The sequence below is a fragment of the Myotis yumanensis genome, unplaced genomic scaffold, assembly GCF_028538775.1.
Source record: "Myotis yumanensis isolate MYYU_CA2020_CCGP unplaced genomic scaffold, mMyoYum1.0.hap1 SCAF_6, whole genome shotgun sequence".
Lineage (NCBI taxonomy): Eukaryota > Metazoa > Chordata > Mammalia > Chiroptera > Vespertilionidae > Myotis > Myotis yumanensis.
Genome location: NW_027223757.1, coordinates 90972609 through 90985428, shown reverse-complemented (window position 1 = coordinate 90985428; position 12820 = coordinate 90972609). Strand labels below are relative to the sequence as shown.

At 44.1% G+C, this 12820-nt stretch overlaps 1 pseudogene; it reads left to right on the top strand.

Annotated features, from left to right (window-relative positions):
• Positions 1 to 1383: 1383 nt before the first annotated feature.
• LOC139012937 (BAG family molecular chaperone regulator 5-like) lies at positions 1384 to 5893 on the top strand (annotated as a pseudogene).
• Positions 5894 to 12820: the final 6927 nt, after the last annotated feature.

Below are 12820 nucleotides of genomic sequence, written 5' to 3'. Positions count from 1 at the left end.
GAGTGGCTGCCACCGGTTAGAGGTGATGGAAGGAGGGACGGGGAGATCTTTGTGGTGATGGAATAGTCCTGCATCGGCGATTAAACAATCCGAGTCACAGGGCACCAAATATGTAGGTGACAGGAATGGCACCAGGTGTCTGACTGGTGGGGTGAGGCCAAACCTGGGCTCAGCATTCCTGGTATTTAGGTTCTGGCTAGGAAAGAAATCAGAGCAAGACCCAAACTGTAAGAGAACATTTATTTGGTAAAGTAAAGAAAAGTAATTCCTAGAAGAAATGGGCTTAGCAAACAAGTTCTAGAGTAAAGAAAGGGCCCTTGGAGCTGGGGAGTGAGGAAGCTGATGGTAAGGTGCCTGGGGGGGGGGGGGGGGGTGGGAGGCATGAGTGTGCTTGGAGAGGGAGAGCACTATGGTTTTGACTCTAAGAATCTCATAAAAGTGGAATCATATTTGTCTTTTTGTGACTGTCTTATTTCACTTAGCACAATGTCCTCAAGCTCATCTGTGTTGTAACATATTGCAGGATTTTCTTACAGTTTAAGACTGAATAATATGGCTCTAGCTGGTTTGGTTCAGTGGATAGAGCTTCAGCCTGCAGACTGAAGGGTCCCAGGTTTGATTCCGGTCAAGGGCACATGCCAGGGTTGTGGGCTCAGTCCCCAATGTGGGGTGTGCAGGAGGCAGCCAATCAATGATTCTCTCTCATCATTGATGTTTCTATCTCTCTCTCCCTCTCCCTTCCTCTCTGAAATCAATAAAAATTTATATATTTATTTTAAAAAGACTGAATAATATGTATATACTATATTTTTCTTATTCATACAGAACTGGACAATCAATGGGTCCATGCTGCCAATTCAGCAGAGACAGGGTTGAATCATATATGAGCATTTATTCCAATCCTGCCTGCAGTATGGGAGGGCAGGAGGTCATCCACAAAAATCCGCTCTGCACTCCCCCATAAGCCAGCTGCTTATATAGGGTAGGACAAGCATGTCAAACCCAAAGGCTAACCCAGGCCAAATAAAAAAGGTTTAAATTTATGTGGGCCACAAAAAGAAAAAGCTTCAATTTTCATAGAAACGTAGGTTTACTTCAATAGAGACATGCTGAATACAAAGGGCTGAAATAAATGAGTCATCGTTAACATAAATAATAGAAATTTTAATAAAAATTAATCTTTTTTCTTGAATATTAACTTACCAGACACTGAATAACTGCACAAATTAATACACGTAAGACAAATAAACCTATTTTTCTTATTTTCTGAAAGCGAAATATTTCCTGTTGTGCACACCAAACAAGTCAGTACAAAGTCAGTACAAGACTAATGATGTGGCAGTTGGCTACTAAAATACTCACTGCTAGTATTAGTGTAGAGAAATGGTGCGCTTGCACGTAAGGTGTGTAAGGGAAATGAGTGCAACATGATTATAATAATCAGTCATTAGCAAATGTTGTGGTTCGTTATAAATAACTAGAGACCCAGTGCATGAAATTCATGCACAGGTAGGGTCCTTAGGTCTGGCCGGCAATCAGGGCTGATTGGGGCCTTGCTTCCCCCACTGCTGGCTGCCGGCAGGGTCCTTCCTTCGTTCCGCATCGCCCCCTGGTGGTCAGCACATGTCATAGCGAGCAGTCGAATTCCCAGTAGGTTGAACTCCTGAGGGGACAATTTATATATTAGCCTTTTATTATATAGGATTATGTATAACAGGATATTGTAAAAATTAAGTTACGAAATTTTTATTAAAACATTTCTTACATATCGTTATATTGGCTGGACCCCAAAAATACTCATTGTGGGCCACATGCGACCCGTGGGCCACAAGTTTGACATGCTTGGGGTCAGGCAAAGATTGCATGGGGAATTAGGGACTACAGGCATGGGGAAGTAGGGAATTAGGGCTGGGGTGAGACTCCATTGTTTGGGCAACAAGGTTGTTAATCTTTCCATGATAACAGGCAGTTCTTGAATGAGAATGGACCACATTCCAAGGTTGACTCCCTGGTTTGCTGAGGCGGGTTGTGGGGGGAGTGTCTTACAACCCCCAGCCAGGTTGGAATGTTCTTTCTTTAACCAGAACAAGGCAATTATGGTTAACAGAGCATCTTATCTAATAATAGACAAACATGTAATTGACCGTACCTTTGCTACGCCTCCCATTGGCTAATCAGTGTGATATGCAAATTAACCGCCAACAAAGATGGCGGCTAATTTGCATACTTCAGGCAGGGCAGGGCAGCGCCATCCCACCTGCCCTGCCGCCATCTGGGCCTGCTATCTGCAACCCGGGGCGGTGGGCGTCCCATGTGCAACCCAACCCGGGGTGGCTGGGTGGTGTAGCAGCGATCTGCCAGCCCGCCCAGCTGCCATCCGGGCATCCCGTGTGCAACCCAACCTGGGGTGGCCGGGTGGTGTAGCAGCGATCTGCCAGTCCGCCCGGGCATCCCGTGTGTGACCCGACCCCAGGAGGTGGGGCGGGACAGGGTGGCTCCTCTGTCACCCCAGCTTCCTCATCACAGCTCCCTTGGGGGCCTAAGCCTTTAGTCAGACATCCCCCGAGGGTTCCCTGGCTGCCAGAGGATGTCTGACTGCAAGCTTAGTCCTGATCCCCCAGGGAGTGGGCCTAAGTCGACAGGTGGACATCCCCCAAGGGTCCTGGACTGCAAATGGGCGCAGGCTGGGCTGAGGGACCCCCCGCCCAAGTGGAAAATTTTTGTGCACCAGGCCTCTAGTGATTAATATTTCCCATAACCGTAGCTAGTCCCCAATATTATTTTTGCCCCTAAAACATTCATCTATTGATAGATACTTGAGTTGCTTCCATGTCCTAGCTATTGTGAATAGTGCTGCTATGAACATGGGTGCACAAATAATTCTTTGAGACCCTGCTTTCAAATAATTTGGGTAGATACCCAGAGATGGAATTGCTGAATCGTATGGTAGTTCTATTTTTTTAATTTTTGAGGAACCACCATATTATTTTCCACAACGCTGTACCATTTACATTTCCCCCAACAGTGCACAAGAATTCCAGTTTCTCCATGTCTCACCAACACTTGTCTTTCTTGTTTTTTATTTTTGTGATAGTAGCTACCTTAAGGGGTGTGAAGTGGTATCTTATAGTAGTTTTGATTTACATTTCCCTAATGGTTAATGTGTTGAGCATCTTTCCATGGTCTATTAGCCATTTGTATATCTTTTTTGGAGAAATGTTTATTTAAGTTCTTTTGTCCATTTTTTAATTGGGTTGTTGTTGAGTTTGAGGAGTTCTCTATATATTCTGGATAATTAACCTCTTATCGTATGAACTATTTGCAAATATTTTCTTCCATTCTGTGGATTGTCATTTTACTCTGTCAATAGTGTCTTTCAACGCACAAACTTTTTTTTTTTTTAGAATAATTTATTGATTTTTTTTAGAGAGAGAAGAAAAGAAGGGGAGAAATAGAGAGGGAGGGAAGAGAGAGAGAGAGAGAAAGAGAGGAACATTCATTGGCTGCCTCCGTCAGGCCCCCTACCAAGAATCAACTTAGCACCCTGGGCATGTGCCCTTGACCAGTAATGGAACCAGCAACCTCCTGGTGCATGGACCAATGCCCAACCAACTGAGCCACACCAAGCAGGGCTGCACAAAAGTTTTTAATTTTCATGAAGTCCAATTCGTTTAATATATATATATATATATATATATATATATATATATATATTGATTTCAGAGAAGAAGAGAGAGGGAGAGAGAGATAGAAACATCAATGATGACAGAGAATCATTGATTAGCTGCCTCCTGCACACCCCCTCCTGGGGATCGAGCCCGCAACCCGGGCATGTGCCCTTGACCAGAATCGAACCTGGGACCCTTCAGTCCACAGGCCAATGCTCTATCCACTGAGCCAAACCAGCTAGGGCCAATTTGCTTATTTTTTCTTTTGTTACCTGTGACTTTGGTGTCAAATATAAGAAATCGTTGCCAAATCTGATGTTGTGAAGCTTTTGTTCTATGTTTTTTTCTAGGAGTTTTATAGTGTAGATCTTTGACCCACACTGGATTAATTTTTGTATATGGTAAGGGTCCAACTTCATTCTTTTGCATGTGGATCTCTAGTTTTTCCTAGCACTGTTGAAAAAACTGTCCTATCCCCCATTGAACACATCTTTGTCAAAAATCGTTGACCATATCTGGGAGTGTTTATTTCTGGGCTCTCCATTCTATTCCATTCGTCTATATTACTGCCTTTAGGCCTGTGCTACACTGTTGGATGACTGCAGCTTTGTAGTAAGTTTTGAAATGTGAGTTCTCTAGTTTTGTTATTTTTAAATATTGTTTTGGCTAATTGGGGTCTTTTGATATCCCATTTGAATTTTAGGATGAATTTTTCTATTTCTGCAGAAAATGTCACTGGGATTGTGATAGGGGTTGCACTGAATCTTTTTATCCCTTTGGGTAATACTGACATTTTAACAATATTAAGTTTTCTAATCCTTGAACATAGCATGTATTTCTACTTATTTATATTTTAATTTCTTTCCGCAATATATTGTAGTTTTACTTGTCTTTCACTTCCTTGGTTAATTCCTAAGCATTTTATTATTTTTTATGCTATTTTAAATGAAATAATTTTAAAAAAATTTTTATAAGAGTTTATTTGAGCCAAATGTTCTCATGAAATTGTTTTTATAATTTCCTTTTCAGGTTGTTTATTAGTGTGCTGACTTTGTACCCCATTACTTTGCTGAATGTGTTTGTTATTAGTTCTAGCAGTTTTGTGTGTGGAATCTTTGAGGTTTTCTATATATAAGATCAAATCATCTGTAAACAGAGGAAATTTTCTTCCTTTCCAAACTGGAAACTTTTTTTTCCTTTTTCTTGCCCAATTGCTCCGGCTAGGACTCCAATTTTATTTTGCCTTTGTGTTTTCTTTGCTCCTTATATTGTCCCTGTTTTGCTTAATTTTGATTCCACTCCCCAACTTCCGAAGGTGTCCCTGCGGAAAGAGCGCTACCACACCCTCACCAAGATCTGCGCGGTGCAGATCATCAAGGACTGCGTGAAGCGGCGGCCGTCCCTGCCGCTCTCCGAGGACGCGCACCCCTCCGTGGCCAAAATCAACTGCGTGATGCGCGAGGTGAACAAGGCTAGGGCCACTCTGATCGCCCTGCTGATGGACGTGGCCAACAAGGAGACGTGCAAGCACCTGTCGTGCGTGCTCTCGGGGATGATAGCGGATCTGGACGCGCTGGACGTGTGTGGGCGAACGGAGATCCGGAATTACCGCCGGGAGGTGGTGGAGGACATCAAAAAATTACTGAAGTATTTGGTTTTGGGAGAGGAAGCAGATACCACCTATGCGTTTGACCTGGGACAGAATCATTCCATCCTGAAAATAGAAAAGGCCCTCAAGGGAATGAGAGGGATTAAAAACGAGCTCCTGCAGGCGCAGAACTCTCCTGAGCTGTAACTGAGCTCCAAGGCGGAGCTGCAGGCCCTGATCGGGCAGCTGGACGAGGTGAGCCTGGAGAAGAACCCCTGCATCCGGGAGGCCCGGCGGAGGGCGGTGATCGCGGTGCAGACCCTCATCACATCGACCTGAAGGAGGCGCTGGAGAAGAGGAAGGCCTTCGTGTGCGGGAAGCACCGGTCCCACAGGGCCGTCTGGACCGTCCTGGGCCACCTGTCGGAGATCCTGGGAGAAGTCCTGTTGTTTGACAGGAACCGGACTGACAAGAACTACATCCGGCTGGAGGAGCTGCTCACCACGCAGCTGCTGGCCCTGGACGCGGTGCACCCGCAGGGTGAGGAGCAGAGCAAGGCGGCCCGGAAGCAGGCCGTGAAGCTGGCCCAGAACATCTCAGCTTCCTGCACCTGAAGCGGGATGAGTGGGAGTACTGAGGCCGGGCGCACGCCCCGTTCAGCACTGCACTCAGGCGTGTATGTATTTACCGAGGCTTTCGGTGCGCTGAGCCTAAATGTGATTTGTACGTGCATACTGCAATCTCAGTATTTATGATTTCAGCAAATTATATTCCGTACCTGCTGCTTTTGATGTCACAAAAGAAATATCATTACAGCTCACTAACTTTTCAAAAAAAACAACACACACACACACAAAAAACCTCTTCAGCGTGGAGTCTCATGAATGAATCGTGCGTGACCTTCCTGGGGATGGCCTTGCACTGACCGGCCACCGCAGTGAACGAAATCCCTCCCCGTCTCTGCTCCTGTTCTCAGAACCCCCCACTTCACTTTCCGACAATAATTTTGGGCACTATGTTAGGGTCCTCTTCTCTCGGGTCCCCCAGACACACCGTTCTTGCCTCAGCGTCCTCTCACACATGTGCTGGTGCTGGTGCTGTGCAGATGTGGAGCTGCTGTCTTAGTCCTGCTTTCTGTTACCCTGGGGTTTGTCAGCTACTTTTGTTATAAGTATCATCCATGAGACTTTGGTTTCACTATCTATCTAGTTATACTTGCATGTGTTTTTTTAACACTAGGGTAAATTCATTATGATACTCTCAAGTGGTCACATAATGTGTGATTCCATTTATAAACATTCTTGAAATGATAAAATTATAGAGAGAGAAATGGAGTGGCTGCCACTGGTTAGGGATGATAGAGGGGGGGGACAGAGAGATCTTTGTGGTGACAGAATAGCTCTGTATCCTGAGAGTGGTGGCAATTATATGAATCTACACATGTGACAAACTGATGCACACATTATGTACCAATGTTTAGGTAAGATGTAGCCATTGGGAGGAACTGGGTGAAGAGTACAGAGGGTCTTTCTCTCTGTACTATCTATGCAACTTCCTGTGAATCTATAATTATTTCAGAATTGAAAAAATTTTGTAAAGAGGGATGAAGTATTGATACATGCTGCAACATGGATAAACCCTAAAAACATGAGACGAAAAGAAGCCAGTCACGAAACACTACATATATTACTATTCAATTTAAACAAAATGGCCAGAACAGGCAGGCCTAGAGACAGACGGTAGATCAGCCTTTGCCTGGAATGGAGAGGAGACACGCAGCAATCTTGCCTGATTGTGAAGTCCTCAAAGTCCAGGAAGTGACTGCTGATGGAGATGAGGTGCTTTGGGAGGCAATGAGATATTCTAATATTAGATAGTGGTGATGGTTACACAATTCTGTGAATGTTCTAAAAATCTTTGAATGATACACTGTAAATGGGTGAATTTTATGGTATGTAAGTTATCTATATATATAAAAAGCCAGTGTCCATGACGACCAGGACGACTAAATGACCAGTCACCATGAGGTGCATTGAGCACCTCTGTCTCTCCCCCGAGGCCCACAGGCTCCAATCGCAGCAAGGCAGGTGGCGGGTGGGCGGGCAGCCGCGGGATACCACGTGTGATTTTGCACATTGGGCCTCTAGTATCCCAATAAGGCTGTTTTAAATATTAAAAAGATGGCCCAGCCAGTTGGTTGAGTGTTGTCCCATGCACCAAGAGATCCCTGGTTCATTTCCAGTCAGGCCACATGCCGGGGTTGCAGGTTTGATCCCCAGTAGGGGGTGTGTAGGAGCCAGCCAATCCATGATGTTTCTCTCTCAGCAATGTTCTCTCTCCCTATTTCATCCTCCCTCTTTCTCTAAAAACCAATAAAAAAATATTTAAAGGAGAAACACTTATTATTTAATCAGCAGAGCAACTCATTGCATATAACTCTCCCTTCCTCTCTGAAATCAATAAAAATATGTTTTTTTAAAAAAGAGGCCTGACCTAACTTTTGGACATGATGGATGTGCTCATTATCTTGATTGTGGTGATGTTTTGCTTTTTTAAAAAATATATTTTTTATTAATTTCAGAGAGGAAGGGAGAGGGAGAGATAGAAACATCAATGATGAGAGAGAATCATTGATTGGCTGCCTCCTGCACTCCCCCTACTGGGGATCTACCCTGCAACCCAGGCATGTGCCCTTGATCACAATCAAACCTGGGACCCTTCAGTCTGCTGATGCTCTATCCACTGAGCCAAACTGGCTGGGGCTGTGGTGACGGTTTTATGGATGCATAGATAGGTCAAAACATATAAATTTATGATCTACACATGTGCACTTTATTTCAATTATACACAATAAAGGTTTAATTTTAAAAACTATGCTGCTATCATCATCTTCCTCAAATCAGCAATCATATTTAAATTTTCAAGATTCCTATTCTTTACTCTTTTCTTCATATTATTATGACTTCTTGTTTATTTGTTTTTGTAGAGAAAAAAGCTATCTATTTGAGAATATTATTTGTTGTTATTGTTTCTATTCTGTCAATTGTCTCTGTTGTCAGATATTTTTTCCATTTTTTTATCTTGGTTTTCCACTTTCATGCTATAGGCCTCTCTCAATGTGATGCAATCTTTGGGTTTCTGTTCAGATTATAAAAACAGGGAAGAGGACATCTCAGTGAGGCCATGAGCCAGGAGGCCTGCATTGCTTCGGTAAGGTACAGGGTCTTGCTTTACAGCAAAGTCCTCAAATTTCAGAATTTGAGAAAGGGCTTTACTTGGGGTGCCGCACCTCACGGCCCCAGGTCCCGCTGGGCGTTCTGTTCAGTTCTTTTTTTTTTTTATTGATTTTTTACAGAGAGGAAGGGAGAGGTATAGAGAGTTAGAAACATCGATGAGAGAGAAACATCGATCAGCTGCCTCCTGCACATCTCCTACTGGGGATGTGCCCGCAACCCAGGTACATGCCCTTGACCGGAATCGAACCTGGGACCTTTCAGTCTGCAGGCCGAGGCTCTATCCACTGAGCCAAACCGGTTTTGGCCAGTTCTTTTCAGAGAATGACTCTGTGCTAGGACTTGGGTGGAAGGGATTGGCAATTGCCCTCCTGCTTCTAACTTCAATATGCACCTCCACTTGAGTTACCCATTGAAACCACCTCTCCCCCCTTATCAGATGAAGCTGTTTCTCCCTCGCTTGGAAACACATCTACCTCTTCCTTTGCAAGAGGAAGGCAGGCCTCTATAACTGGAGTCAGAGCTGGGCCTGTTGTGGGAGGGAAAAGTTCAAATCAAACCTTGGAGTAGAAGGCTTCCACACACACACAATGATTACAGGATTTACTAATTTATAGCCAGACTGGGTTCTGTGTCTACCCACCAAGTTGGGAGGCATGTCATTTTAGATGGGGATTAAGTTACTTGATGTGGTGTCCTCACTCAAGGTTCTATACTCATTGTGCTAACAGCTGAAAGAAGTTCTAACAGTTCGCTCAGTTGGTTAACCAAAACCCAGATCCACTCTGGTCTTCTCTTAACAGTGGACCACAACAGCTTGAGGTGACAGGAAAAAAAAAACTTTTTTTAATACAGAAAAAGAAACGTAAAGACGTAGGAGGACAGAAAGGTTAGAACACTGTGTCCTGTGTAAAACCACCAATACCATGTACATACAGTTATGGGCCCCCAGTGAGCCCAGAATATATTCCCTTCACCAAAGGCTTAGACACCATTAGTAAGGGGTGCCAGCATCTTTGAAAAACACGTTAATGTCTTTCTTCAGAAGCCACTGATGTTGCTCAAACATGGAAATGAGAGGAAATGCCTACATTTAATGGGGCTAGAAGCTTCCATCGTGGCAGAGGTCACACAGAGGCACTAACCACCAGAAGCAAAGTGGGTGTGGTTAGCAGGAGAGGCAGTAGAGATCTCAGAGGTGTTTGGTTTGGTTTTCTAACATCCTCTCCACCCCACGATTGGTCTCCAAGTAAATTGAGGTCTTCTTATTCCCTTTGCCACTTGCTGGTTTAGGACTGTACATGTCCTCGATTCTGGCCAAAGAGACATGAAGGGAATAGTCCCAAAGGCTCTTCAGTTCTGCAACAAGACACCCACACCCACACCCACACCCACACCCACACAGGAAGGGCAGGAGGGAACCTCTCTTCTTCCTTTGGGCTTGATGTCTGGATGTGACACAGGATGACTGCAGCCACTTTGTGATTTTGAGGGAAGCCAGCTGAGCAAGGCCACCACCCAGAGGGATGGGAAGTAGAGCAACAGAAAGAACCTCTGTGATGACAGTGCTGAGTGCCGGTCATAATGAACCCTACTGAGTTACTACCCATCCTGAAGCAAGCTCACCCCACCGTGAACTCCCAATGTACGCGGGAGTGCAGCTTTCCTTACCATTGAAGATCACTGGGTCGGGGTTTTTCTTGTTGTCAGAGCATCCTGATCAAGCCCTGGGTGGAAGAAGGTGAGCAATGTACCCAGACCTACTTGATGTTCATAACTGAAAAGCCCCAGGGGAGAGGCAGGGAATTCTTCCCTTAGCCTTTAGCACCCAGAGGCTCCAGTGGTGTTCCATGAATGTGGCAGATGAGGCACCATCTGCAGTCTGTGGCAGACCTCTGAGCAGAGGAATCTGAGCAGACGCCCCTAGAGTTATGGAGCAAAACGGTGGCCTCTCAGGCAACTGATTATTTTCATTAGAGAAATTGCTCTCGCCTTGCTCCTGGTTTCTTGGGGAGCCCAAATGCTGGTGCAGGTACTGAAGCTGCCCACTCTGAGTTACCCGAGCCACCTAACTATGAGGAAGGGCATTCCAAGCATCACTTTATCGCTAGCTGGAAGAGGTATAACATGCAGGATTAGGTTCCAGCCATTTCTAAAGACAAAATAAGCTGTAAGCGTATGTTACTCATACCCCCTCCATGCCTAGACCAGCAGCTTGCCTTACAGAACAGCGGTGACCTATTGAAGATCCAGTTGATCCTCCAGCTGGGACAACACCTCATGAGGTTGGGATGCTGGCCTACAGGATGTATTACATGTTTGGAATCCTGAGCCATTGTATCAGTAGGTGTTGCTTTCCTATAATTAGAATATGTACGCATAGGAGCCATGAGGTGGAAGTGGGCTAGTGTGTTTCATGATTAAGTCAAATGAAACTTAGAGAAGTTAGAGATAATTGCTTCCATAAGGGAGAAAAACAATGTTCCCCTGCTGGTAATTTTGGGCTTTTATACCACAAATGATTAGGCAATAAGGGGGTCATGGTGTTCACTGGGGTGACTGATCCTAGTAATCTTGACTACCAAGGTGAAAATGATTCAGCTTCAATGTGGACGTGGGGAATCCTAGCAGGTCTGTTGTCTGGAGCAGGTCTTATGCTAACTACCACATCCAATGGAAAAAGTTAATGGAAGACTACATATTCCTAAATGACAGAATTGTCAAGGGCCCAGACCCCATATGACGGTAAGTTTGGTAAGAAACCCCAATACACTGAGTGCCTTTGTGAAGGCAAAGGGGACATGACACAAATTACAGAGGGGGAAAGTTGTACATACCAACTACATCATCATAAGCAATCTTATCTAATAAAAGGCTAATATGCAAATAGTCCCCTTGACTGGGGGTTCAGCTGAGAGTTGGACCAGGGGGCAGGGCTGGCCAACCAACCGTCCTCAGCCCCTACCTACCCCTGGCCAGTTGGACCCCAACCATGCACGAATTCGTGCATTAGGCCTCTAGTTAGAGAATAAAGACTGTCACCTCTACCCACATTTCTTTCTCTATTGTATAGATATTAACACATTCCTTTTTTTTAATTGATTGAGAAAGGAAGGGAGAGGGAGAGAGAGATAGAAACATCAATGATGAGAGAGAATCATTGATTGGCTACCTCCTACACACCCCCTTCCTGGGGATCCAGCCCACAATCAGGCATATGCCCTTGACTGGAATCGAACCTGGGACCCTTCAGTCCGTAGACTGACGCTTTATCCACTGAGCCAACCCAGCTAAGGTGATATTTATACATTCTAATGAATATTTGCCTTCCTCTTACCCACTTCCACTACTATAGCTGGCATGCGAATAGTGGTTAACCATGCTTTTAAAAAATATATCAGGCCCTGACCGGTTTGGCTCAGCGGATAGAGCGTCGGCCTGCAGACTGAAGGGTCCCAGGTTCAATTCCGGTCAAGGGCATGTACCTGGGTGGCGGGCACATCCCCAATAGGGGGCGTGCAAGAGGCAGCTGAATCGATGTTTCTCTCTCATCGATGTTTCTAACTCTGTATCCCTCTCCCTCTCCCTTCCTCTCTGTAAAAAAATCAATAAAAATATTTTTTTAAAAAAATATATCAGGTTTATTGAGATATAATTTAGTACAATAAAATTAGTCCTTTTTAGGTATACAGATCAATACATTTTGATGAGTGTACAGTCATGTAATCACTTCCACAATGAAGATATCAAATATTCCTTTGCCTTCAAAATTCCTTCATGCCCCTTTGAAGTCAATTTTCTCCCCCAATTCCCGGTCCTTGGCAGCCACTGATCTGAATTTTGACCTATACTTCTGTCTTTTATAGAATGTCATATATATGGATTTAAACATTATGTACCCCTTTGTGTCTGCCATCTTTCACCTGGCATAAAATATTTTTTAATGTATTAAATGCTTAAAAAAAAAAATGCAACAACAAGAAACCCAACATGGAGCACAAAGAAATAAGAAGTTGAAGAACTCTGAAAGAGAAATTAAGGGGAATAGAATGCAAAGGTTTAATGTAATCTAATCAGTCATAAAAGAGAGGAGTAAAGAGACTGGAGAGAAGGAATGTTAGGTAAAGCAATTACTGAGAATTTTTCAGATCAGATGAAAGATATAAATTCTCAGATCCAAGATGCAGAATGTATACAAAGCAAGATCAATTTAAAAAGAACCACTTCTAAGTACACTGTAGTAAAACTCAGAATATCAAAGAAAAAGAGAAGGCTTTAAAAGTAGCTAAAAAGGATAAAGGCAGGTAACCTACAAAGGAACAACAAGCTGA